General features: G+C 40.1%; 1 protein-coding gene across 3 annotated transcripts in view; it reads right to left on the bottom strand.

Moving 5' to 3' along the window:
* Nucleotides 1–24166, bottom strand: part of slc12a5a (solute carrier family 12 member 5a) — a 151333-nt gene that overhangs the window by 125940 nt on the left and 1227 nt on the right. The gene's annotated exons all lie outside the window — the stretch shown is intronic.

The raw sequence follows: 24166 nt of genomic DNA, 5'->3' as shown, positions 1-24166 counted from the left end.
CCCCACTATGTCCACAGAGAGACAGAAATATGCAGTAAGCTCTTTCTCTCTATCAAATATTCACACAGGGGAGAAATGCATTGTATAACACGGATCCCTGTGGATCTAAGACACTTTGTGCCGCACATCAATACAGGTACATTTTGTTCTATAAATTCAACAGGTGGTATCCTTATAAATTTCATTTGTCAATGAAAAGCTCTCAGTACCTCTACCCAATATTACCAGAAGATTATAATCCAGACAAGGATGTTCCAGACAGGGAAATATAAATTAAGAGTGTTGTGTGGACAGTCTGTTGGCTACACAGCCCTGAACAAAAACACCAGTTACATGCACAGATGATAGAAAATAATAAATATAGCACTGAACTGGATTTGATGTTGAGTCCTAAGGTTTTTTTTTTTTTTTAATCTCATCCTCCATCAAACTCAGGTTTAAACTTCTTATAACCTTTCCTCAACGAATGAATGTGTCTGGTCTCACATCGTCGCACAAAAGAAAATATCACCCCAGAAAAATGGGAAACCTAATCCATGTCAAATTCAACAATGACAGTGTGTTTCAGCTACAGTTCCTTATTGAATGCTAGCAGCAACGGCGCATTGTTTGAGCTTTACTTGTGGAAAATTGATTGCCACAAGCATTATGTTGCTGAATGAGTTTGTTTACCCTGTTCAGTTTACAAAAATGATGGGGGAGATGTTGCAGCCACTCAGTTCTAAACTAATCACCCTGTCTCTTGATAACACAACAAAACAATGATGAATTTGTCTCAGTGAAAAGGTAGACAAATCACACTGTCCCGCTGTTTGACTGACAATCTCACAGATTGACCATAATGCCTTGCTAACTGCCAGTTCAGCTCAGCCAGGTGGAGAGCTTTTACAACCATTATGTGTCCACGTGTGTCCTATAAAAGTGGTACAACGTAAATTGTACTGTCTTTAATAAAAATTGAAAAAAAAAAACACTGTCTATTAAACCGAGGATGAATGTATGTGGGTCTCTTATGGTGCTCTTGAGTGAATGCAACATCTTGACTGAGATTATGAAGCACTTGAAGATGGACAGAATCCATTTATGGTTAGGCTGACTGCATTAATCCATGCTGGGTCATTGCTAAATCATCATATTATTCTTATTCCTTATTCTTAATTATTCCCTGGAACATTTTGTGGCTTATACAGGCTTCAAAGGCTGGAGTAAAATCTCTTCTGTATGTGTGCGCATGTGCCCTTGTGTACAGTATACACGTGAGTGTGTGTGTAAGGGAGATGGGAAAGTGTGTGACAGAGGATGTTAAAGTGGTGCGGATTTACAACCAGAGGCTAAAAATGGACTCAAAGTGCTTGCCATCCTCTTTTCCTGCTGGAAGTGAAACCACCATTCAAATATTTAAATGACAATGCTGGTGTGACACTGAACCCTTTTAGCAGATTTATCAACTCAAGTAGAAAGACTGAAGGAAGCCAAAGTGAAAAGTTAAAACCAGTGAATAAAGGAGGGTGGAGAGAGATATAAGAATTTCTGCTTTGAAATTTAAAAAGCTCTTTATTTGAAGTTCTGTTTAATCAAGCATGCCCTGCACTGAAAAACATCATTACACAAACATATGAAGCTTGTTTATCAAATTGCAATGGCTATAAGATGATGCTAGCAGCAGAATTTGCTTTTGTGGACAAGTGCACAGTCGGAAGAGTGTGGTTTCAAAATACTTCGATATTCAAAATGGATATTTTGGTTTATTTGTGACCTAACTAAACTGACATTCTGTACCCTTACTATTAAAAAGATGTTTTCAATCTGATCTCTCAGTCTGCTTTGTGATCACTCACAGAGCTATGCAGGGATAAGAGACCTACATAGCTCTGTGAGTGACACACACACACACACAGACACAGAGCAATGCTGTAGTGACAGCACCAAAGCATTTACAGCAGCAGTTTATGTGGGACTTTGTCAAAATAAACTACACTGCCCATGTTCACTGTAGAAAAAGGAACATGTCACATTCCATTTACATATGTTTTAATAGTTTCTGGACAATATACCATATAATCAATCAATCAATCAATCAATCAATCAATCAAGAACTTTATTTGTCCCCTGGGGGGCAATTCAAGGAAGGTTGATATATAACAATGTTATAAAACAAAGTTATATGGCATAGAGGACAAAGATACATCAAGCTTTGTACACACAGCAAATACTTAGTAAGATCACTTAATTATTGGTTTTGGTCTTTTCATGGGATTTGTAGACAATAAGGAATAAGAAGAATATGATAAATTAACTTCATCGCTTCTTTCAATCACTTCTTTTCCTCTACTGAAGTTGCTAACCAGCTAGCCACAGCCAGGTTGGCCCATCTCATCACTTACCAATAACAAGCCACTGTGGCCGTCAATCTGCCCCGAAGAACTGTTCAGATCCACATACTGTGATCTAACTACTGGGCCACTGAACAGTAGGCAGTTCTTTGCACAGATTGTGTATTACAACCTCTGGTATCATAAACAAAACAATGGCTGAAGCTCTCGGTAAGACACAATCACCACCACCTGGCAAGAAACCACAGCGGCAGAGGAAACTTACAAATGGCACCTTAAAATCATTGATAGTTCCCAGTGTGACATACATAAGGCAATGGTTATATGATAATATTAAATCAGTGATCAGTTCCCCCACATTTGAGGTATAGGATGAGAGGCGAAATTGGAGATAAGTGAAAAGCCTCCAGTCCAGGGAGACAAAAACAGCGGAATACACACTGTTCTGCTAAACAGACCTTTAAAAAATCTGCATCTACACCTCTAATGGAAGGTTTGGCTGACTCATGCTCCGCATCTGGAATCACTCTGGTGAATTCATCAATTAACATAGTGTAAAGTAGTGATGGCACACTCACCCATCTGTTCATTGTTTAAGAAAACAGCTCTTCTTTTGATCACATACAAGTGCAGATACACACATTTGCAAACACACCGCACAGCACACGCAAACAAACAAAAACAAAAAATGGTCTTTTTATTCTTTAAAATGGACGGTGGGAGTGAATATGATTGTAATGAAACAATGTTCTACTGAACACTGCACTGACTACCCAGAAGCTCCTCTGCTTAATTATATCAAAATCAGTGGGCATGCTTCACTGTGCCTCATATTACCCAAGAATGCCCTCTGTGGCAAAAAGCAGTCCATTTTATCAGACTCAATACTGAACAAGAGGCAACCGCATATCTGAAAAATGAATGCACACTGACAATAAAAAATACATACCCTTATTTAACCAAGGTCTTCTGACAGTGAAAACAGTTTATTGATAAACATGTATCGGCTTACTGTATTTCTGCTCTTTGTTTTCATTGATATAAAGGTCTGACCTTGAACTCGGCTACTTTAAAAAAGGCTGGACAAAGAGAGAAAAACACACTCACACAAAGCCAATAATGGGTGCTATCTTAACTAGCACAACACATGCTCTGTTTACGTCTGCTAATCTGACGTCGTACGTAGCTGCACAAACATCTGTCAGGATTAAGAGAACCGTCGGTTAATCTGACACTCGTCGAGAGATTTTAAACGCCGGTGGCTCGGGTGTCAGCCTCTGTGTCCCAGACAAGGGATTGCAAGCGCAGTGTGGAGCGAGGAAAGGAGTAGCTGATTGTAGTGCCATATTAGGTGACCCCAGATGTGTACTGAACATCAAATCCTCTGCAGTAATTCTACTCGCTGCTCCAAATACCAACCGAGGGTTGCTGGTTGCTATGGCAACGGCACTCCTGTCCAATATTGCAAGCAGTGGGTCTGTCAGTCTCACTGTTTCTCTTTTTCCTTCTCTTTTCCCTTCTCTTGCTCTCTCCTCTTCTCCACTGTTTTATCTTTGTGTCGCATGTGTAAATACCACTGCTTGGATATGCTGCACTGTTTGCTTTGCTTTGTGTGTGTGTGTGTGTGTGTGTGTGTGTGTGTGGCTGTGGTATGACTGGCCCCATGCTGATAGCCCATATTTATGGACCATGCCTTTAATGCACTCTAAGTAGGGGTTGAGGTTTTTTCGTTTTTTTTTTTCTTTCTTTCAGATGCCAGTGTGTCCTGCTGGCTCGGATCATGTTTGATGTGATCAGACAAGATGACACATTAGCATTTGAATTCTAATCCCAATTTGCGAGGCTAGATTTGCTAGTAATCGGATATCTATCGACTGTCCTTACACTGAGTATGATCCGCTTTACGTCAATGTGGATTCAGCTGCACTTTCACTTTTGGTGCTAAACGGTTACTTATAATTCATAAAATGTACATGGACCATTGGCCAATAAGATTCAACTGCACAATGTATTAAAACCCAGAATGAAATGGGATGTTAGCAATTTGCACTGATGACACATCACAGCACTTTTGTTTTTGTTCCATTTTTTCTATTCTCCCTTTATACAATTTACCAAATGGTGGTAGCCTATTTGTGCTGGTGCCTTTTCTAATCAATTCACCATACTTCACTGCCTGGTCTCAGATTCACCAGATTGTCCTTTTCCACTTGGCTGCTCATGTGCCAGGCTGTGGTGCCGACTGCCAGAGCTTTGCCCTCTTCCAGTCCGCTGGCCCTCCTCCACCTTGTGTTGCCTACACCTGATATGCTCCTCTCACCTTGCCTGCCTAACAGTCAGGCCTCTAGTGATCTACTCAATGATAAAACAGCCTAATAGAACAAAATGTAGATGCCAGGGGCAACTGTTAGCATTTGTTGGCTGCAAGTTCTTAAGTGTATCCATCAGACTGCTACAGATGTGTCATCTTACATTACACTTTGGAGCTATTTCAGAACAACTCTTGACTTTTAGCTGATATATGACTGGGCCTGTTTCAAATTTCACTGTTTATACAGTATGACTACAAAGGATGTGTAATTACCGGCAAAGTACTTCAAGTTTACAGGTGCACAGTGAACTTATACAGGTTGATTCACCTTTAAAGAGGAACATCACCTTCTTGCATTCAAGGGTGAAATTATTATGGGACTTCCATCACAGCACGCAGTGTTCTTTTTTCATTGTTAAATCTGAGTCATACCTGTTCTTAACAACAATTACTGAGGCACAAATTACAATGAACTGAAATACTTAAAAATGTTAAATTAAAATACTTAGTTGAAATCTCTAGTTGGAAAAGTCAGTATACTTAACATAGGTGCATTTTACAATTTCTAGAACATTTAACCCATCATCTGCTTGTAATGCCCTCTGTCCTTCACTTGCAGCACACATAACGTGTGGATGGAACATCCACAATTATCAGTCAAACTTTATCCTGCATTGCATAAAACAAACGAAAAACAGGTGAAAATTGACAATGTTATTTAAATGTTATTGAGGATTAATCACTGCTTTTTTTAGACAATAGTACATTTTTGCAAATGGCCATGAAAAGTCATGCTGCATTAGCTGCTAACAGTTCCTCTTTGTAATGTGACCATGAACGTACAGACAACAATTAGCTGGATTATTCTCATACTGACGACAACGTCAGAATCTAATTATTATGGGGCAAGATCTGAAGTTAGAAGGAGCTTATCCTCTGATCATAGGAGCAAAACGTGATATCTCGGTGTTATAATAAGTGTTGACTGGGTGTTATTGTATTGTGACTGGGTTTTACATCCACAGTCCTGTCTGTGGTTAATGGTAAGGACAGATCGTAGTTTCAGTTAAACAAATGTTGCACGTCACTGTGCACTTGTTTAAAACCAGACCACAATCTTTCCCTAACCTTAACCAATAATCATAATCATAACCATAACCATAATCATAATCATAATAAACATAATAATAGTTGTAATAATAATACCAGTGGATATTGTGCTGCAAGATCAGATATTCTGGCAGAAAACATATAATGTGAGTTGTCAGTGAATATTTTACTGTTTACAGTTCAGTATCACCTTCCAACATATGTTAATCATTGTTGACAGAAAGTATAATCTGGACCATAATGTTTACTTCAAAACATTTGCTTTTGCAAATTAGTTGTAAATAAACATAATTTCTAGGAGACTGAGTTTTTAAATTATATATTCATATCCACTTCCATTCTTAATATCTAACATGGGTGTAATTCCAAAGAACTATGAGTTGTGATACAACGATGATCCTGTCCACAAGTAAATTTATTTTAGAAAAGATCGTATTGTTTATCATGCAGAACAGAATATGAAAATGCTGGCTGCACCTGAAAATAATAACCAGAGTTATTTGAATAATGCTTACATTTCTCATACTGTGGGAACCTGCATGCTGTGTTGATTGAACATCAGCCTTAGGTCATACTTAAACATAACAAGACTGGACAGATGTTTCAAAGCGCTTGCTTAGATCACCCAGTCCACTGGGAATATCTGGCCAAGAAAACACAGCCATGTCTTAATCTGCTTTCACAGCTAAGCATATTTAGCCAACAGGATTACAAGCATGACCATCACAGCGTGCACGTGTCAGCGGAGAATATCAAATCAATGTTTGGCGAATGCATAAGCCTCTTATGGATCCACATGGGAAATGCACATACCAAATTATTCTGAGGTGTGAGTACTCGTGTCCGAGTCGGACGAATGCACTTTCAGAGATTTTAACAGCTCACTAATTAGTGTGGCTAATTATTCTTTCATTAATTAACTTGTGTTTATTCAGGGATGATAAACACAGCCTAAGGAGGGGCTGGTGGAAGGTCTGAGGCATGAAATTTACTGTACAGATGTGGCACAAAAACATCCCAATGTTTCAGTTGTGTACAAGTTATAATTGCAAAATGCAATATTCTTGAATGGCAGCTGAGGGGATAAAACAGTAGGCATAGCAGAATAAGAATCTGAACCTCAGAACTAAAAAAAGTACACAATTTCTGGATTTATCTTAAATTGCTAAATAACATTTTAGATATAAATAAAAATACATAAAAACATTGGGAACAATCAATAAATAGAAAAACACAGAGATTGGAATTCATCTATTTTAATTTTCCACTGCAATAGTTTAACACTACTCTGTTGGATTTAAACAGACAGAAGTAAATATCTCTCATCTGTTCTGAAGGTGCAGCTCTCAGTGTGACGTTTGGAGCCGGGATCCTACACAAGGGATAAGAGTAGGATAGTTTTTGTACTGCTGCTCTATGACTGGGCCAGATACCACAGTAGTGAGATGAATCACTCAGTAATTCTCCCACATCTTATTTGCTGCCAAGGAGAAGCTAAATAAGACCAGCAAAAGAAGGAAGAGAAAGCCACTGAACATTGTTAAGCCATCGGGCGTTAATGAAGTCTTCAGGAGCTCCTGTGAAGTTGAGTTTTTCTTGAGTGTTTTGAATATCAAAATAACACCATTTATCGGATTTATCTTTTACGTGCATCACTCAACTCCATTCGTCTTAGAGAAGAAACCTTCCTCTGTTTAAAAAAAAAAATCTATTTTAAATGGTTTCCTTGACTACACGGCATCCTAGGCACATCCATTAATAGAGCACACTGTGACGTTGATGCTGGTTTCCTTCCCTGAATAATGGGAGAGAAAAACTGGGAGGAAGAAAATGTGAACATCTCTGTACAGGGATTTTTTTTCCCCCTTTGTCCAAAGCTTCTCAGAAGAATGAGAAAACAAAATGTTTGACCACAATAAAGACTATAGGGATTCAACAGTCCAATTCAAAGCACGGGGGTATGTACGAGATTAGGGCTTACAAGACCTTTAGCCATGAAGAAAGAGCGGTTTTGTGTTGAGCTCACTGAGGCATCAGGGAGGAAGTTATCAATGGGGACACAGCTTCTGTAGTGGCACCCATAGCATTGATATGTGCAGTGTCGACCTGCCTCAGGGGGTTTAATACTGGGTATGAGGAAGAGCGAGTGGTTTTCTTTTTAGCGCAACTGGAAAAGTGATAAATACACTCACCTCCACATCTGACTCAATACAAAAGCAGTTTGGGGGTTCAATTGGTCTGCTTCAATTCAATTAGACGTGCACACAAACAGCCCGGACAATTGCACTTGGTCAATCTAAGGCAAATGCCGAAGGACAAGCCTCCATGCACTTCAACGCCTCGTCACTACTTTCCCACTTAAAGGGAAAGAAAAAGCAAGCAATTTTCCACTGATACACACCTACACAGTTGGTGAATAGTCACAATATAAAGAGAGAGTGAGGGATATGGAGGAATAGAGGAGAAAAATAATAAAATGAGAGGAGCGAAGGAACAGTTTAATGTGAAGTAATGGCTTTATTAGATGTTTGCACTGCAAGTGAGGCAAGTAAATGATATAAATGAGTGGAAATGAGAATAATATGCAACAGACGCAAGTTCATGCAGCGTGTTTGATGCTCTAATGTGCATCTGTGTGCAGCTTTCAGCCTACACCTCTGTCATAAGAGCAGGTTAACAAGAGAGGCACTGTTTTGTACAATTCCAGATTTATGAGGCTTCGAAAACCATTAGGACACAATGGGAGATTTGCAGGCAGCTACGCGACATTGCCTATCTATAACGGCGGTTTCCTTCGCTGGAGACAAAATCAATTTCAATTAAAACCCAACGCTGGCCAAGACAGCCCCCCACTTCTGGGCTGAGACACGGGAGGAGATAGCAAATGACAGCTTCAACATAAGCTGCTGACAAGCACGCAGGGCATGTATTAATGTCACCCAGAAGTTAGGAGCAGATGAGCACTTGGACCTGCTCGACGCAGTTAAAGCATCAACGATCCACTGATTGAAGCTTACATAATCTATTTCCTCATGGGTGACCTTTTGATTTCTGTCTTGAATTCTTTTTTTTTTTTAATCATATAATTTTTCATTGCTTTGACTCAAGCCAGTAAATGCACACAAAATCCATATAGGTAACAAGAAGAGCAAGAGAGGGTACCATTATTTTTTTCTGCCTTAGTCAAAATTTGGTCTCTGGGTGCTACACTCCCTCCACAGCAAGCAGTCAGGAACAGTTGTACCCCTTTCAGACAACCCAAGCGCACATGATGCGGGACTACTTAACATGTGTTCAACCTGCAATGGACTCTAATATGAGACAGCTGACAGTTTATCACCCATATGTTGTGCCAAAATTTGATGTTACCAGCAAAATATCTGTGTCCCTCTGTGTGCTTGTGTATGTAGTTGTCATTGTGTCAGACCCAGACCCACCTCTTATGCAGTATGTGTTCTCCAATTGCATACCTACTACAAGATGTCCTGCAAAATGAATGCATGCTGAAAGGACTGTCAGACGCTTGCATGCGACCACTGTTACCCGAAATATATACATTGCACCCCTCATTCTTGCACACTTCAGAATCTGTACTTGAGGTTGGAAATAAGACAATATTAATCTTATTTTTTTTTTATTTGGGGGGGGGGGGGGGGGGGTACTCAAAACCACTAAACAAATTGACTTTTAATTGCACTTTTAATATTACATCATTACAAAAGTATCTGTATTTCTTTTATTTTGAGTGGACTGAATGTGTATAAAATTATGCGAGAGGTAAAGATTCATGTCCCTACAATATCTAATTCTTGCACAAATGAGACTTGCAAAAACACAGACAATGTACATAATTTAAACCTGAAAAAAAAAAAAAAAGATAAAAAGAGCAAACACAGCTTTACTCTGTAACTTCAAATTACAGTTGGACCAGAAAGTGATGTCATATTTTACTTTTGGATTTTACTCACTGAATTTTCAACTTCAACAAGACAGGATTTCTGAATAATTCACAGGAGGACACAGGACAACAACACTTAGTGTACAACACAATAACTCTACCTTGTCATCTACAATAGTGAATAACAACTCTGGGTTTGTCTACTTGGCTACAAATTGTGGGGCCTTTCAGTCAGTGTACATAACATGTCACAGATGTTAACTGGCATAAGTGGGTAATACGTGCAAACTGTGACAGGGCATTGTATGGTCTTCAGGGAAGACAAACCCTGACCTTTCACGGTTGTGGGTGGCCATGTTGTCAAGCTCCTCATGTCAAGTGCACAGGATTCCCCACAGTCCCCTCCCACATACACACACACACACACACACGTGAGCGGATACAGGCACACATAGTATACTCGCTGCACACACCAGTATACGCATGCACACACAGATAGCATACTATTGTTCACTGATGCAAATATACACATACACATATACACACACACAGACAACCACCCCCCAATCATGCAATCCCTTTCATTAATAAACTATGCCTGTGCCTGGAGAGGAGCTCAAGCATGAAAGACAAAAGCATTACGTAACGCATACATGGAATTCTAAATCACAGGCTAGGCTTTGGGTTTTCACAAGTGGGAGTGTTAGCCTTAAATAGCTCAGATTATAACAAGGGACACTTCACACTGGGTTTGCCTCATCCAGTTCTGCATGCTTCTGTGGCAGGGGTGGGCTAATGTGCTGCTAACTGCCCTCAGAGAGTGAGAAACAAACTGATTCTGGACCAGACCTTCAGAATAGACATTATGACATTATTCTGTCATTTCCTTAAAGGATGGATGGTGGCATTCTACCTTTTCCTTATATGGACTAAACCAACAAATAACTGATCCTTCTAACATGAACTGCATGTGAAGCCAAAGTCTGATATAGTTTCTTATTCCTCTGTGCCATAGACCTCCATGGCTGTCAAGAAACTGCTAAAAACACTAAGTGGCATGTTCCCTCATTACTTCATCAAACACAGCCAGTGTAGTTCATTGTAAATCTATCCCACATATACCATCCCTCCGCTGTAAATACTCACTCGAGCACCAAATTATTAGCCCTCTTAGCCTACAGTTGAAAGTAATCCCAGTGTTTCAGCAGTGACAGCCCTATAAGCCACAGAGTGAATAATTATAAAACTAATGATTCACACTAGATTACTTTCACAGTATTTACAGGATAGGAATGAATTTGATTTGCAAATGGAGATGGACGGGAGATCAAGATGGTTGTGGTAAAGGTACAGTATTTAGAGGGCCAGTGGCAGAACCACACTGGCTGGTACAAAAAATCAATCAACTAGGATAGCAATTTGCAGCACTGCTCTCACAATACAACATGGATGAAAGCGCAAGAGTACCCTCAACACAACTAATAAAAACATATTTAAAGGGCGAATTTATCCAGCCAAGTCAAGATTAAGTCCTACTGTACCTCTCTAGAACTTTCCAGAAAGTTGTCAGCAGAAAAAACGGTTTCTAAGAGAAAATCTCCCCATATATGGCCTGATGATGGACAAAAATACCAGCTGTCTTCTTCAATACTTTCATAATCTAAAATATTTTCTGTAATATTTGGTTACTGAAACCTCGGTAAAAGCATATGAAATAATACAGCGGTGGTGAAAGATGACAGATTATTATACTGAGAGTGTGACACTGAAATCTCACAGTTAGACTGTCGGTATATCCAACTGAGAATATGTGGTACTGGAGAAGAATCCCTTATCAAATATATTTTTAATCAGTGCTGGCAGATCCAGAATGAGTGAGAGCTGAGCTGGATTGATGCTATGACACAATGCCAGTCACCTCCTACGGTGCCTCGTCTGGTAGTCTACTCAGGTGTGATAGATGACACAAACACCAAATCTCACAAAGTCGTCTTCTTCCCAAGATCTATGAAATGTCTTTAGTCCCCAGAAATCAAAAAGCAGAGGTGGTTGCCTTGCGACCGTTTGAGAAGCAGAAGGCTTCTGAAGGCTGTGGTGTGTGCATATAGAAATCTGTAAGTCTTCCTCGCAAAAATGAGGGCAAAGGATTGTGTTTGTGCCTTTCATTTCAAATCTTGCACAGCTTTTTGATATGGAAATGGCTGAGGTTACTGTTCAGCTCATTCTCAAGGCTTTGTCTCTTACTCTTGATAAGCCTTGTGAGAGTAAGAAAGTGAAAGCGATGGGGAAATTGGGGCTAAAATAAGAGAATAGAAAGTAGAAAGTGTGTGTTTGTCCGTGTGTGTGTGTGTGCGCGCGCGCGCGCTTGTGTGAGTGAGAGAGACAATGAGAGGGAAAGTGATAGAGGGAGAAAGAAAGAGAGACCTCGTTTGCCAAGGCTGTTGTGTCTCCAATGTGGTGGTGGAGCCACTGCATTGCACCAAAACCAAGGGGAGAGAGAGGGTGTAAGAGTGAGGGGGTGGGTAGAGAGAGAGAGAGAAAGAAACACAGAGGGAGGAGAGGAAAGAGAGGGATTCAAAGGGGGTAGCGGCAGTGGCAAAAAAAAAGACGTTATGTAGAGGGAGAAAGAGAGCAAGAAGGATCGCATATAGACGAATGGAGACAGTGCAAGCAAACCTGGAGTGTGACAAAGTGTGTGTGTCTGTGTGTGTGCGCGAGTGAGAGAGAGGTACAATAAACGTATTTGCCATCAATCTAGCTTTAGCTCACTCCGTTGACAATTGGGTTGGGAGGTGGAGGGGGTCGGGTGGGTAATGGCTAAAATCCAAGATGTCACTATTTGACTTTTGCTTTAACCTTGTTATTCACAATCTGGATCCCCGCTGCTCCAAGCAACACACATCTGTACGCTCTTTGACTGCACACACAAAATGCAGGCGGCGCAGTCGACCTATCATTCTCTACACACACCATTAACAAAGCAAGCCAACCAAACACCTATTCACATACTGGTAGTTTTTGCCCTCCATTCAGCAGGCCAGAAAAGCAAAGTGGTCCCAAGCTGAATGAACATAACACAAGGAGAGAGAGAAAAAGAGAGAGAATGGGAGAATGAGTGAAAAAGTGCTATGTGTGAAAATCATACTTAAACATGACTGAGAGTGGGCATTAACGACACATCAAATGGACATGTGGTAAAGATAGATCATGCGCTCAGCAGAGCTGTAATGTCTGTAGTTTACCTGGTCGACAACAAGCACATGGTGGGGAAACAAATGACTGCAGGAGAGACAGGATCGTAATGTTCCTTCTTCAAATACTCATCGTTACAGCAACTCCAGAAGCAGTCAGCTTTTGGCAGGCAGATAAAGGGAAGGTCACAGAGACATGAAAAGGGAAGGTGAGAAAGAGAGCAAACGCCAGAGAGGGAAATAAAAGGCGAGGATTAATGGGTTGTCATGACTCAATCCACTCTTAGAGCAACTGTAGGTCTGATTCCCAAAATGGATAATGGCCGTGCATCTAAATAAACTTTGTGCACTTGTAGAAAAGGACATGGATGAATGGATGGACAGAAGGCAAGACAAAAGAAGGATCTTACATGTCATAATGATTGTTGGGATGCTTATAAATATGAAAATTGTTGGAAAGTAGTCACAAGGTGTGCAGAGTCTAGTCTTTATAGCTTTCAGTAATATTGAGATCTCTGCCCATGCTGCAGTTTTCCATTCAGCATTTTACAATTTCACAGCTTTAATCCAACATGTCATTTTGTACTGCAACTTTGTTCACCTCAAAGCTAGAAACTACATGTTTTCACAACCTTGCATGAGTGCATCATTGAGGGCAGCCTGGCCTGTCTTCAAGTGTTCTTGGAAATGTCATAATTAGAGCACAAGCTGAGCACATATGAACAACCCACCAAAGTGGTAAATACACCCGAGAAGTCAGAAGCTTCTTACTTGCTGAAATGCGGTGGACAGGCTGGAAGCGATTCTGAATATGTGTTAGGTGACAAACGTTTGCTTTAGTTAATTAAAACAGTTCACAATATGATTCTCCGTTCTGTTTGTTCTGTTCCAACAAAATCAAATAACTCAGTGCTGCTTGGGTCTGAAGGAAAAACATTATTTTTATCCAAAAGCACAATGCATGTCAAGTCACACTGACATCTTTTTTATCTCAGATGTTGAAGTTTACAGAGCAGCTGATGGCAGCATGAGACACTGTGAACCAAGTAATTTAAGAAAAGCGCTTGATGTGAAAATAAAGCCAATGTTTGCCATAGATGCTATAATCTTTTATAAGCAACTGACAATTTTTAACAAAACAGTTAAAATAGCGGCATGAGATGGTCACAGAAGTTGATTCATACCAAGAAAGACCCATTAACTGTCTAAACTGCAACCTGCAGTTTGGAGGTTGTGTGTCTTTTGTTCCTTGTTTTGACAGAAAGATATTCATTTGTCTGTTGTTAAAAAAAAAAAACACAGTATCTTAAAGTCCTTTGTTGTATTTTATCACTTGGTATGTACCTTCCCTATTTTAAAGCATTGTGATATATATATGTGTGTATGTGTGTATATGCGAATATGTGCTTATGTATACATCTGTGTGCATATATAAGTGAGTGTGAGTTTTTTTTTGTTTTTTTTATAAAGGTGCATTGGTGTTGTTTTCTATGTTATTTTCCTGCTATTCCGTGGAACATAATTTGAATAAAACTGAATACATGAATAAATAAAAGCCCACTACAACAAATATAGTGTAATAACGTCTTCCGTGAATAAATAACAAAAATCAACCTCAGAACTTAAAGTGATTAAAATAATGGGAGAAGCACAAGACTAGCGGCAGATGCACTATTAGGCTCATTACTGTTACGCAACCACACTAGGCGGTACACAATCCACCTACTTCTTTAATATTAAAGTGAGTGTGCGGCAGCAAACATTGCTACATTCAGCTGAGTGTGATGGAATACAGCTGTCACGTAATTTTCCTGCAATATACTGCAAACAAAATGAATTTTATGTACTGTTCAGAACTATATCTGCACTTTCAACACAGCCGTTACCAGTGTTTTTGATAGTACCATTACTGCTGAACCCCCTGTGAATCAGGGTGCCATACTGCACACTGACGCAACAGTGTTTTGGGTGATGGACCAACAATACCAGTTCATACATAACTGTGGTGTTAAAATAGAATGACATCTGCTGGTCTAGGACTACTGGTATTATTACTTAGTCTGTAAGTGTGGCACATGTTGACATGTTGAGATCTGCAATGGCTGAAACTGCTTTGGCTGCAGCTCTGCAACTAGATGATACTGAACAGAGCAGGTGTCCGTACTGGCAGATTTCTAATGGCATGAACCGTTCCAAATACTATTTACAAACAACTTGTAATTCTCAGGGTGTCTGTGTCAGAAAAGCATACAACTGATTTTTAAAATTTAACTGTTATGGTTTCCTTTCAATGCCCTTGCAGCTAATATAATCGATCTGTGCTCTGGAGCACAATGAGAAATATTAGGAAATCTTATTTGACCCAGGCCTGCTCTGCAACCACCCTCTTGACATTGTTCAGGGGCATGAATGGTAATAGTGATGGAGAACGTGTACCCCCAACCGAGCGCAACGAGCTGACAGAACCTTTGGACTGTGGAAAGAAGTGGGCTGTGGAACAACTCCAGTGAGGCCCTACTCCCTCCTGTCTGCTGTAGCACTATGGCAACTAGCCCAGTCACCAGCCAGCCCCAAAACCTTATTAAAATACACAAAATTCAAATTCAGAGCAGATTAAAATTCATTTAGCTAGTGGCACAACTCGGGTATCATACGTCTTCCTTTACAGTTCACCTTTTCAAAACCAAAACTAAGCCCCCATGCCAGTCCCAGCCCTAAATTCTTCCCCAGCCAGAGAGAGAGAGAGAGAGAGAGAGAGAAAGAGAGAGAGAGAGAGAGAGAGAGAGAGAGAGAGAGAGAGAGAGAGAGAGAGAGAGAAAGAGAGAGAGAGAGAGAGACAGAGAGAAAAGAGTGCAGCGGTCCTGAGGGACAGGAAGGCCTGGTATAATTCCTGAATACCAGCCCAGCCCCATGGGGATCCATGACCTGCATCTCTGGCCCGATGCTCTCTGCCTCCACCGCCTCAGTAGCTGGAGCGTGTACTGCTCTCCAAATCAGACCAAAATAACACACACAGCACAACTCTACAGCAGCATGTGTAGCTCTTACATTCTGGTGGCCGTAATATATTCTGGCAACCTATGTCTAATAAATGATCATACTGACCTATTAAAGATAATCTTGTGCCCAGTCATTGCTCCCTTTACTGCCTCAAGAAATGTAGTTGATGTAAGCACATTTTTTTAGTGGTAAATATTACCACAAACTTTGCTACTCAACAGTGTTTAGTGAATCCCCCTGGGTTCAGCTGTTAAATGTGAGCAGGAGAGTCCGGAGAGACGAGGCTGCCCACAGATCCTGACGGTGTTGAGGCGAGAGAGGGCGGCTCCCACAGGACTAATAAATAAATTCAGAATGATGAAACTAACTGCAACACCAGGATGCGCTGACTGTGACACATGCAATGCAAGAGTCAAACGCAAAATAAAGGCGAGTCACTGGGAGGCAGAAGGCTGAGATAGACTGCCTTCACAGGAATTAGATACAGAGACTCATTATTTCTATATTATTTAATTTCTTTATTCTATAATGGTAAAATCTTATTGTTAGATTATTTTTTTGTAAATATAATAGGACTGCAACTAACAATTATGTTCATTTAGTGATCATTTTCTCAATCAGTCTAAGTTGGAATATTCAACCAAAACATAACCAACTTATTATTAGGACTAAAACAAAAAAGTCCAATTCATAGTTTTCTATTCATAGGACTTCTATTCATACAACAATAGGGGGTATGTCTACATGGACACGACACATTAATTAATTCATTAATTTTCTGGCAATCGACTAAGCAATTTAACCTGACTAATTATTTAAGCTCTAGCAAATATTACGATAAATATCGAATATGCACACTATAGTCACTCCCCAAAACAATGCCAGGAAACATCCACATCTCTGTTCATGTAAGAAAAAGCAGAAATATGAAAAACACACACAAAATGAAGGGTCTGTTTCATTCTTAAGAACACTTTTGTGCAAGACCTTTATGAAGACATTTGCAGCCATTTCTTACAAGGTGTTCTAAAAGAGCCTGACGTGCTGAATCGGTGTAGGATATTAATGTTGGTGACTATGTGAGAACACAGACACGAAAGAAAGCTTGAGTATAAAGGTTGCGGACCAGCCTGTGTGCCGCAGAACGAGCGGTGGTTGCCCAAGTTGCTTGATCTGTGGACCTGTGATGGATGTGTCATAGTCAGAGTTGCGTGGTAGAGGAAAATGTCCCACCTCTCCCCACTGATGCTTCCTCTCCTCCTCTCTCACCCGTTCGTCCCGTGTTAGTGTCACTGAGGTCTGCCCTGCAGCTTGCTTGCATGTGAGGAGGATTTTGTCACTTTCTATCAATTGGTCCCAGTCCCCCACCACACACAAGCACACATACACACCTCCCCCTGTTTGCAGACAGAGTTACATAATGGCACCAGGATTTCTAGGCTAAGAGATGTTTACTCCCCCTCTCTTGTGCTGCTACCTTTTTCTCTCTCCTTTCTCTTTCTCTCTTACATCTTCTTATCCCATCATCACACACAAGCACACACACATTCTCATCGCTAGCCATATGCTTAACACGCACCTTCCATCACACACATAACACAGACTGTTGTGTAATTCACTGGGTTTCGGATCCCTCTTCTCATATCATGTTTTTCTACCACATGATTTTGACTCAAGGGAATGTACGGAGATTCTGGCAGTCTTCATTAAGAGAAGGGACACGACTGCCCCCTGTTGTCTCAGCAGAGAAACACACGTCTGGGTCACTGCAGAGCAATTAATATCTCAAATTCACTCCTCCAATTCATATCTGTTTGAGCACATTTTGTACATGCAAGATGCAACAGCTAAAACTAAGTATGTCTGTTGTACATGAACATGGTTCTATTTACATTTTTGTCAAGAGGTTTAGGTTTGGACTAAGATACCTTGGGCACTCAGCAGCTACACACACAGCATCAGTCTTGTGTGTCTAAAACATTAAACAGGCTGCCCTCTGCTGCCTGGTCAATGTCACCACACCACCATCCCACCCCTGAAGAGGCCTCTGATCATTTGATTCAATTTAAACAGCTCTTTTGAAAAATAGATGGGGACCGGACATACATAGGTAGTAGTGTATGAGCTGTATTGATCTAAACTATATTGATGGCTCGCCCTTTGACAGAAAAAGGAATAACAGGGTGAGTGATGGCAGAGAAGCTATGGCATTTAATGGCTGGCTGAATTACAAATCAATGGATCTTCTGAGGGAGAAAATTTCAGCCATTTAATGGTACTACTACAGGAGCAGGACAGATGGGCAGGAAGACAAAGAAAGGTAACTGGAAGGTTAAAGATGTTTCCCAGGTCCATGCTAATGTAAACAATATGGACTTTACATATTGTTCTGGCAGTTACTGGAAAAGAAACAAAGGTAATCAATGGTTTTATACAAACTGGAAATTATAGTTTCCTGCAAATGGATGTTAATCAGTGTGACTTTGGAAAACTACTGCCAGTTTGAATTCTGGAAACTACATAAAGCTAGATTTTTTTTTAATAGTTTAGTGTTTTAATTACTGGTTTTTCAAGATATTCCTAGAGCTGTCTCACTCACTACCATCAAAAATTTCTCTTCCAGCAGAACAACCCCTTAATCTTCATTGTGCATTGCATTGCAGTCCATCAGCATTAAGCTAATTTAGCATGCGTACTGAGGTCTGTGAGTATACTTTGCCAATATGCACACACAACATTGTAAAAAACCTAGATATATTTACACACAGTGTGGAGCTGGGACACAGATGTTAGTCAACAACAATATTACAACTGGGATACCTGATAAAAGAGGGACCAGGTGCTATGAAAACAAACCAATAGCCTCCATATCCCCCACTGTCGCCACTGATACAACACACAGCAACAGTCAAACCTACACACACACAAACACACACACACACAGGTGCATCAGTTTAAAAATTCTATATTTAAAGGTCTGCATTGCCATTTTGCCATTTGTTATGTCTGATGTGCAGAGATGGTGTGGTGGAGCCAGTCAAGCGTTAAAGGTTACAAAGTTGGACCTGTAACTGACAGGCTCCCACATTCAAATTCCCAGCCCAGCTTTAACAACATGGTTGGGAAAGATTAAGAGAAGAGCATGCCAATATGAATCTGAGGCAGGGCAATCCTGAGCAAAAAGAGCACCTTTAACTCTCCTGTTTTACCTAAGGTAAAGTAATCTTCATATGAATATAATTTGAATCTCATTAAACTGCTATGGATCCTAAGATTCTGACTGATTACCTTTTTGTTCATAGCAGCCTATAATTATATAAACAGTTGAGCTTACTCTATTGCACCCCGGAGGTGTGTTTGTTTCTCTATGCGCACAATAACAACAGGAGGCAGACAAAATATCATAAACACTTTGTGAAAAAGGGACTTTAACTTTGCAATAACAATCACTAAAGACAGTGTTACAAAGGCGGCTCAAATAACACTGAATGTCATAATGCTAGTTAGCTGTATTTGCCCATTAGAAAGGAGCTCTGTCAACCAGCACTTTGATATGTGTAGTTTCAAACAACACAAGACAACTCACAGAGCAACAGCAACAACAAAAAAAGTGCCAAACATAAACTGCACTAAAAACAAGAATGTTGTAGATCTTGGAGTTTGCAAAGTGATTTGGGCACTTCCCTTTTCATTAAATTAGTATTTTTGCAGGCCCCTATAAATTTCATATATAAGGCAATTTAGCTGTTATCCAAACAAAATCACACATCGTAAACCTAATCTGTTTTTGTTGAGCTTTTTTTCTTTGCTTTCCAAAAGCTGATACATATTCCATAAAAATCCAAATGAGGTGTCCACACACTTCCCAGGACTAACAATACTAACAAACAGCCACCCTACTACATTAATAACAACAGGAGTCATCCACAACAGGCCTTTGTGACTCAGTACCTGTGTTCACCATCAGACAGCACCTCTGTATCAAAGAGGCTGTTTATTATTTACATGATATTCATTACTGCACAGAGGCAGAAATGCGTGAATAAACACTAACAATCCTCCGTCTGGTTAGCCAACAGCTCATTATCATGGAGGCACAGTTGCTGGCAGCCACTGCTTGATGAAACTGTCAGTCAAATTTGAGTGGATAATAATAATAAACATACTCTAAGTCGGATAAGATTCCTTTTTCTTTCTTACCATCAATGATTCCACAAAAAGGCCAAAACTAATGACCAAAGAATTTAAGAATAGATTGTTTTTAAAGATTTACACCTTCAGTAGGTAATGAATGGGCCTGGGGCTGAGAGCCACAGACAGGCTGAGAAATGTACAAAATATTTAGAGATGGATTAAAACACTGTTTGTTTTTGTTGACAATGAGAAGAACACAGAATAGTGCATGCCTTATCCTTTAATGATGCAGGCCAGGCCTGCTCCGCTCTGCTCTTCCATAAACAGGCTTCCATAAACAATAAAGAACATAGATTCAGAATACACGCTAAAATGTGACCAACATATACCAAGTGGAAAAAACACACATACACAAACATTAATGTTTTGCTTGCAGATGGAGGATCAACTCAGGAAGAGGAAAAATACAAATATCTGTTCTGTTGTTTATAAGGTTGTGTTGTTGTTCTGATTATGGCTGTTGTTGTCACTGTACTGTGTCATTCTCTTTTGGACCTTGCCTAGAAGGAAGCAGGGCATCCTGGCACAGATTAAACCTCAGCAAAGTCTGCCTCTCTGCTCACAGACCAAAACACTGAGGACAAATTGGGCTACAGTTATTAACATCCAGCGTCTGTGTTTTTAGTTCTAAGCTAAACTGCCACAAAAGTTTCTGTTAATACATCAATAAAACTAAACCAAAAGAACATACTCACACATGCGCATACACAAATTTAGAACTTGTTTGAGCAATTACAGCTTGGCAAGAAACAGCAGGGGTCAAGGATCAGGAGTGCATTAATAATAGAGTGTGCTATAAAAGAGACCACCAAAATTCACCCAAAATAGTTCAGCTACACAAGCCTTGTAATTTAGGCAGTTACAGTGAGCCATGTAAAGGATCTGAGCAGATTAAATTTTTATATTTACAATGGATCAAATTTCTACACGTAATATGAAAAGTGTCACTCGCAGTGACAAAACCACAGTTCACCTCAGCTCTGGTGCTTTAGCTTCTTTCAGTTCGCCATTTTTGATTTCAGCATGAAACTTCACTGTTTTGATTTGGCTCTCATCAACCTCATTTCCAACCACAACAGGCCGGAAAACGCTTAAACCCCCCTATAAAATACCTACAGCAAAACCAAATGTCAGATAGAGAAAGTTAGTGACTCAGAGGAGCATTTAGCAGTAGACTGATATTTCTCACAGGAGGTGGTGGAGACCACATAGAGATAGAAGGGACATTTATATTGTACTTTCATTCATCAGGTGGACAGAAACAGGACTCAAAATAATGTTAATGTTCTTTGTCTGCCGGATGTTTGAATAAGCTTTCTGTTTGCGAATACACTCACCATATTATCTTGATAAGGTGATAATATATAGCATTCCTTTTCCATTTACAGTTCTTTTTCTAATCAGCGAGCATTGTCCTTGTCCAGTGAACTGATAAAATATATAATATGGCAATGCTGTGTTCTCAGCTCGCTGTGTACAGGTGGCCAAAAAACAAATAATGTAGGTTTGAATATTAATAATGTTTACAAAAATCATTTTGAGTTTGAGTTTAAAAGCAAATTCTCTCCAAATCAGGGCACTGAAGTTTCTCCAAGGCAATACACCGTTTTCCTGAATTAGAAGAAATACTGTATATCAGCATGTCAGTTGTGATTAAAAAGAAAAAGTCTTAAGTGGAACTGTGAGGTTTCTGTATGACATACAAGTTCCCTCCCTTAATATGGCAACCCAGCTAGTCCTGAACCCCTCTGCAGCCCATTCCACCGAGCCCAACCCATCTAACGAAGATATATATTTACAGCGCTGCAAAGTCAAGGGCAAAAAGGCCACTTGGCAGCCAGACGAGGATCTTCTGCAGTCAGTCATCAACCACACGGGCTGGCTGAGCCCACTGAGCTCACACCTCCCTCTGAATCAGTAGAAACAGGATTACGGGTCCAAGCCAAGGAGGAAGAATTTAGATATTGGCCCTGTCCAGCAGCTAAAATAAGAACGGTTCTGAAGGGTGCTTTGGATGGACACTGGAATTATTACGGAGCAGGAAAATGCCAACAATGACATAATTGCATTGACAGATTCAGAGTTGTACACAAACACACCCTCTACATACCCTTTCGAGTACAAATTATATTTACACAAACACACCGTTTCAGCGGAAGCAATTCACACACACACACAAAATATGAAAGGATGTCTGACGTCAGCTGAACTGGTATACCCATTATCATGCACTACAGCTGCAACAATTAGCTGATTAATCAATAAGTCAATCAACAATCACCATTTTGATAAACAATTACTCGTTTGAGTCACTGTTTGAGATTAAAATGCCAAATATGATTTCAGATTCTAAAATGTGAAGACTTTCTGCTTCTATTTGTCTTGAATGAGGAGTTTTGGACTATTGTCACATGAAAATATATTGCCTTTAACATTTTACTGACAGAAAATAATTAATATTTTAATCCATAATGAAAATAACTGCTAGTCACAGCAGCAAAAAGAAGTTTCTTATTGGCTTTTCACACATTGTTCATCAATGGTTTATCGTTTTGCTCCATTACGGCACTTTCAAGCCATGCAGAACAAAATACAGGAAAGAGAAAATATCACACCATCCCAGCAAGAGATTGATTTCATAACGGTACTTGCTCGATCTGAAGTGTTTTCACCTCACTGCAAGACCATTTGCAAGACAACTCTGGCGAAAATGTACTGCGTCACCATGGCAACCGGCAAAGTGGATGCAGAGACACCAGTCTCCACAAGGCTGCAGCTCAGCAAGAGAATATATGAGGGGAAGTCCTTCAATAAAGCACTCCCCATCCCTTAAGGGGAACACAAGGAGATGGTTAGATTTGTTCCTACTGACCCACGCAGCCATCTCTCTGTCCAGGGGAATGATTGATACACACTAGGGCATTCAGGTGGAGAAATGCTGAGGAGGCATTTATATGTTAATTCACCTGCACATGAGGAGCTGGTGGCATGTTTTGAACCCCCGAAGCAATGTAGTCACGTGTAGCGATGATGGGGAGAGCTGGACAGGTAATTAAAAGCTTTCATTCCTCACCTAAGTGGCTAGCTGGTTTAATGGTAGAAATCTGTCAGCACTGCTGAAGATGGTGTAGCAGGAATAATGTCAAGATAAGGGGATGGCATGTAATATAGTCAGTAACTAGTGAGCAGGAATTAAACTGAATTCTTAACTAAGGCCACAGTGCTTACTACACAGCAAAGTACAGAAAGTAAGAAGCAGCATTAAAGGCATTTATGGACATCTGGGGAGACAGGCCAGTTAAGCTGAAATGTCATTACTATAGCAGCCCTCATAGGTTTAGCATAAAAGGTATTGATTAATTTGCAGATTACTCTTTATTTGCACTTGACTTGCCCTGAATGATGGCACTTTTTCTAATGCTAATCACTGGTAATAGTAAAGGCTTCCGTTCCTGACCCAACGGGAACTTCAGCCACCACTTGTTCTGCACGGCTGCATTCAGTTCAGACAATGACTGACAGGTCCTTGATTATTTCTCAGGAGAGGTGGTGACAGGATTGAACCACAATGGCACTGGTTCCCAAGAGACAGGGCTAGGGCCACTGGAGGAAAATTGCATAACTACATAACTGTAGAGCTGGAAATACAGAGGTTTGACTGACTATGTTCTTATTCAGCCGGATCAAATCCCCTCCTTTTGATGAGCACTGGAATCGTCTTGTGTTTTATGAACTAAACATGCACTAACCTCAGTCACAATCCAGCAAGATAAGACACTTTGCAAGCCATCACCTTATAAAATCTTTTGATAGTACTGCATATCTAAGCCAAACCAAGAGACTGAAACACAGCTGACGCTTATATCTCCTTTTTAACACCAGGGAAGCCAATAGTTTCCTTGCTCACATCTCCCATGCTGTGGTTTCAAGTGGTATGTCAAAGCATGTGTAGATGATAACATCTTGAGCCCTTAAATATAATAAAGGATCAAGCCTATGAATCTGGTCACAAAAAGTTAGGTTTTTCAGATGGAGAGATGAAGAGCATATAAGGATAATCGGAAAACAAAATTATGCCCTTCAGAGCAACCACTGAAAAATACGTTTGAATTCACGTAACAGTAGAAGC

Source organism: Toxotes jaculatrix, chromosome 3, assembly GCF_017976425.1.
Source record: "Toxotes jaculatrix isolate fToxJac2 chromosome 3, fToxJac2.pri, whole genome shotgun sequence".
NCBI lineage: Eukaryota > Metazoa > Chordata > Actinopteri > Toxotidae > Toxotes > Toxotes jaculatrix.
Note: the sequence above shows the minus strand (reverse complement) of the source record. Positions and strands in the feature narration are given on the sequence as shown.